At 44.1% G+C, this 5,749-nt stretch overlaps 1 pseudogene; it reads left to right on the top strand.

Annotated features, from left to right (window-relative positions):
• The first annotated feature begins 1,334 nt into the window (after window positions 1-1,334).
• Window positions 1,335-4,053, top strand: LOC115312524 (annotated as a pseudogene).
• The last annotated feature ends 1,696 nt before the right edge of the window (window positions 4,054-5,749 follow it).

Below are 5,749 nucleotides of genomic sequence, written 5' to 3'. Positions count from 1 at the left end.
GAAAAAAGCACGGACAACAACGAAAGTAAAAAGTAAATTTAGAATCAAGTGCGTTGTCACGTGATATTGTGTGGCGAAAAACGAATGCTAAACAAGCTATAAAATTATACTCCTATCAGAAGATCACCAGAGTGTTCCTTCTGGAAGTTATTAGTACCTAATATGATAAGGACAACGCATGCAAAGCACAGCTGTCAAAATGCAGTTTATCGTTTGTACGTGCCATACCAACGAAGGGCATCTGGCGGGCCCCCGCAGCGTGCTCGATGGATTTCGACCACCTAGGCATCTTTTGACGTGCAGCCGAAGACTCGGTTAGAGGGCGCCTTCACCACATAAAACCTCTGTCAGATTGAGCACTGGCGTGAGTTCGCGGTCTTAGAAATTGATGCGAGTAATGCGGGTGTTTCACTACAAACAAAAGGATTCAACATGTTTCATTTTCTGCATTGTGATTCGTGAGAGGGAGTATCAGCACCCCCTGGCAGCACTCAGTATTAGGTCAACATTGGATTTGATGCGGCAAAGAATGGCCCAGCAATGAACCAACTGAGCCATATGTTTACCAATATTGGAATCACATTGGCCAATAATAAACTATCAGAGCCAATGATTTTCTAATATTGTTGGTACGTTGGCACTGGCCGGTCAACATTGGACTGTCAAAGCCACTGGCTTTCCAAAATCGGATATATGCCGGTATATATCTAATATTAAGCCTGCCACTCACCAAACAGCCGGCATGGCTCACTTTCTGCAGTTGATTATGCAGCTAGTGCCGATACCATACTTCGTTTCAGCTTCGGTCCGAGCGCGGGCGATGTTATGAGCCGAAGGGCCAATCAAACAGCGAAAGAGGCACAACGTCATGGTGTGCCCTCTGCAGTTGATAGGACCAGCCGGTATTCGCCGTCTCTCTGTGCGTGCTCCTCCGCCAGCTAGTCTTATCAAGCGCAGAGAGCACGCCATGACGCTGCGCTTTTTGCGGTGTTTGATTGGTCCTTCGGCTCATAACATCGGCCGCGCTCGGACCGAAGCTGAAACGAAGTATAGGCACGGCGTCACCGTACACGCCGTTTTTCGTCCCCGAATATACCAACGGACTCAACCACGTCATCACCAACCAGGACTGGTTGAATCTTCATCGAGGATCATCCACGTCACTCGCCACGCTTCACGAAAATATCAAAGGGCTCGGCACTCACCAAACGGCCGGAATGGCTAACGTTTTGCAATTGATTAACTATAGTTGTAGAAATTACTGCAGATTTTTGGTGATAGTGCCGTGCCTTCAATAGTGTCGTGCCATTTTGTGAGATTGTTGGAGCGTGTTAATGTTGCTTCTGCCGTCTGGAGGCGTTGAGTCAAAGCCAGGTCCAACATATATAGAAGCTACTTTGCAAAAGACCCTAGACAACCAAGGCGATATGAGTAAACAACTTCAATGAGGTGAAGACCGGAACAGATGGTCTTAAACAAGAAATGACAAACTTTAACTCCAAAATTGCCAGGTTGGAAAAAAACACCGGTAAATATTCAAAAAGAAATGACAAAGTTAACAGTCTGAAGAAGGCTGTTGCGATTCTAGAACGAACGGTAAGTCAGCAAAATAATAGACTTATCGACTTGGAAAATAGAAGCAGAAAAAATAAACTTTTAGCTTTTGTCTTACGCGAGCAAGATAATGAAAGCACCGAAGTGCTGAAGCAAACCGTAACGGAAGACGTATTCGAGAAAGTTTTCGGCGTCAATGTAACTTCCGTCGAGCGAATTAACGAACTTAAACAAAAGCGTGATGAGGCAAATAGACCTGTAATGACGAAATTCTTCTACTGCAACGAAAACAATAAAATTCTGAAGAACAGCAAAATTTAAAAGGAACAAAGATAAGCATAAGCGGTGACTACGCAAAAGAAAGAATAGAGATAAGAAGACGGCTTTGGAGGAGCGCGGCATCAAACAAAGGAAGGGGCGATGAAGTTTCTCTAGTCCATGATAGGCTCAGGATTAACAACCAAGCATTTCTGTGGGACCCCGCACTATATATAGCAGCTACGTTCTATCCAACCCGGTACGTGACTAACTGCAAACAAGACAAGAAAAAAAAAAAAAAGAAAAAAAAGAAAGACGTTTAGAATTCCCTGTAACGCCGAATTAGAGCGCAGCTCTTGAGGAGCAGGAGGGAAGGGTACTGAGGGAAGAAGGTGGAAAGTCCCTCACCACTAACATGGGTGTGCATCGACGTGTGCTTAACGCAAGTCGCAGAAAATGCACATCTTTCGTGAGAGCATTGCGTGTAAATTTGGCGGGAATTTAGCGGGGCAATTTTTTCCCCTCACTTTAGCGGGCATTTTTTTCACTAAATTGAGCGGGGAAATTTTTTCCGCTAAAATAAGCGGGGAATTTTTTTCCGCTAGATTTAGCGGAGACATTATTTCCGCTAAATTTTGCGGGGAATTTAGCGTCATCGTCATTTTCAATGATGATGTCACACGTGACGTCACTGATGACGTCGTCAGTGACGATGACAATGAGGATGACGTCATCCTCATCGTCATCGCGTGGTTACGCCGCCGGCGACGCCGCTCAAGCCGGAAACGGACGCCTAAGAGCTGCGCTCTAAAACGACCTTTCTCAATTGAGAGTTATGAACCTAAATGCGCGAAGTGCGGTTAATAAAACAGAGACGCTGGAATATGTGTTTCTTTCTTGAGATCCCCTTGTGGCCGCCATTACAAAGACATGGCTTACTTCTGATGTTGCGATCGAGTGCAATGTTCCTCCGGATTATAAACTAACAAGGCCCGATAGAAACAGTAGAGGTCGTCGCGGTTGCTCTGATAAATGACATTAGTTGTGTGGAACTTGAATGCGACTGTGAAGAAGCTGTTTGCTGCCTAATGTCTTATTGCAATCGTGCGTTTCATCTTGAGGAAGTCGACGCCAAACGCGCGAGTTAAATGTTTAGACTGCTTGAACGAGTATATTTGCAAACATGTAAATGGTGACACCAGGGTAGTTCTAACTGGAGACTTAAACTTTCCACATGTGAACTGGGGCTTACTGGTAACACTGATTACACTGATATTTCCAACGGAAAAAAGTACTGGACATCGTTTTTAATCACAATCTTACCCAAAAATAGACAAAGACTGCACTAGAATCACCGATCACCAGTCAGTACTGGATTTAGCCTTTATTACAGATAATACAGCAGAATACGAAGTTTCTGTTATTGAAGGGATTTCAGAACACAAAATGGTCTTATTCATGACCTCCCTACCACAGCATGGCTACTGCCAGGCTTCTACGGCCATAGTTGTCAAAGACTTTGCTCGCGCTAACGATAGAAGCATTTTAGACTATTAAGAGACATCAATAAAAGCATTTGACCAAATCACCACTATTGGTACAGTCGACGATCTCTGGAATTTGTTTAAAACGACAATTTATTTCTTCATTGATCACTACGTTCCTAACAGAAAGAAATGTGCCTATCGTACAAATCCTTGAATAACCCGCGAAATCATTCACCTAAAACGTCAAATCACAATACATAAAAAGCATAGTAAGGAAAACGTTAGCGCGTTAAGAAACAAGTTAAAAACGACGCTGAAAGAAGCCAAGGAATGATGTTTTTCAACAACTCTTCACAACTTGATAAAAACTGCCCCCAATAAGTTTTGGCGTTTTTAAGAGAGCGAAAGGAACCGATCGAACAAGCTGTTGAAGGTGGAAATGGCCGAGCATTTTAATAGTTTTTTCCAGTCAGTTTTTTATCCCAGGATTTACAAATTGTGCGTGGAGTTAAAGGCTGTAATACAGAAAAGAGCAGACCACGAGTGGTGATAACCCAATCGAGGATATTTGCGAAGTTGTTATCCCTTCATTCGAAGAAATCAACAAGCCCCGATAAAATACCAAATGCGTTTCTAAAAAAATATGCTGAGTCGCTATCTCACTATCTTAAAATTATATTTGACGTATCATTACAGACGTGTGCGCTCCCACAAGAATGGCTATATTCCCGTTTTGTTCCTGTATTCAGGGTAGATAACTACTGACCCATATCGTCGACAAGTGTTTGCTGTAAAGTAATGGAGCATATTATTTCAGAATACATATTTACTTTTTTAGAGGATCGAGGAATCGGAAGGACTGCGCCAGCAAAATGAATTCAGAAACCTGAGACACGTGCCACTGTGAACCTTCGCAAAAGTATCGCAGACGCTCCTTTCGAACAATTCGTCCCTTTCTGTAACCCACTACTCCTCACAAAGATATAGCACTGGAGCGCACAGTCAGCTAGAGGAATAGTCCATAAACAATCAAGAGAGTAGTTTGGACAGACGCTGGCGCTCTTCGTCAAATATGTGGCTCGTCCTCCAACGCAGCTTCTACAGTGTAACTTCCTCGCTCAAAGACGATGTGGGTTCTTCGCCTCTGAGCTCCGTTTCACATTGCGATCGAGCGCAACTGACACTTCGACCCACCACAAGCGTCAGGTGACCTTTCGGTTGTGCGGAGCGAAGCACGGAGCGTGAAGTCACGTGTCACTGGCGGAGCACTGGATTGGCTAAGTTAGCTCGTAGCGTACGTTGCTTTTCATCGTAGATTTGTCTCTTTTTTGTTCCGCGGTCTACCTCCTTATATCTTTGACCTTCTTTTTTGGGGGCACTTCGCAAACTTTTTCCAAGCACCACAAGGGCGGGGATTAGCGTCAGAGGTTAGCGTCACCGTGGACCACCCTCCCGGAAACAAGCAGCGTGGAGATTGCTTTCATGCCCGAAAAAGCGCTCCGAAAAGACGTCGCTCTTTTTCCAAATGCGACTCCCCAACCTGTCCTGTAAAATACTATTACACAAAATAAACCGTCCAACAAGCACGCATCATTTTCAACCCGGCCACGTGAAATTGGAAATTATTCGCGAACATATAAGTGTGGTCATCTTTGACACATTCATCTAGGTTGGCTAGCAGAATTATCGGTGCGATCGAGTTTAATATTTATTAACAAACAACTTAAATTGTTTTTGTTAACCACGCCATAAAGATTTTGTTATATAACGGTCATAAAATGAATTCGGCGTTTTCTTCAAAGTCCCCGATTTGACTGAAAATTGTCTAAAACACCACAAACATCGCTGAATTAAAATCCGAAATATTAGGTCAACAAAATTATTTTTTTTTGTTGCAAAGGATTGATTTTAAAATTTTGGTCCTTCCGTAATTTTTAAACTGAAAAAAAAAAAAAAAAAAATACGCGCTGCAAACTTTAGGGATCCTGGGTTCAACCCCCACCTCAACCCGTTTTATTCTGGATGAGCATCGTATCAGCGTGCGGTCGTGGTACACGCTAAAACCTCCAGAGTAGCGGTTGTACCGCACTGGTAAAATAACTCATCTACAGCTGAGAAACTAGTCGCCCGTTGAGGTATACGAAGTTCAGGCTGTATAAAAATACACACACCAAACCGAAAGTCTCTCCTGCCAGGGACGAAAAAAAGGGACGCCAGCGAAAGGTGAACTCTTTTCCTGTAGAATTTGTCACGTCACTCCGAGGGGCTTAACTTGCTCTCCGCAAAAGTCGGAACTCCTCCTTCTCCTCAAACCTGTTCGGTCACGCCAACTGCCGTCGGACATCGCGCTCTGGTCGCAAGGACTGCGTACCCCGTCGGTGAAGAGCATTCGCATCCTGGGTGTGCGGGTCTAGGCGGATGGCAACAACTATGAGATGATCGAGTTGCTC

This window comes from Ixodes scapularis, unplaced genomic scaffold (genome assembly GCF_016920785.2).
Source record: "Ixodes scapularis isolate PalLabHiFi unplaced genomic scaffold, ASM1692078v2 PGA_scaffold0__279_contigs__length_252992795, whole genome shotgun sequence".
NCBI classification, from domain to species: domain Eukaryota; kingdom Metazoa; phylum Arthropoda; class Arachnida; order Ixodida; family Ixodidae; genus Ixodes; species Ixodes scapularis.
Note: the sequence above shows the minus strand (reverse complement) of the source record. Positions and strands in the feature narration are given on the sequence as shown.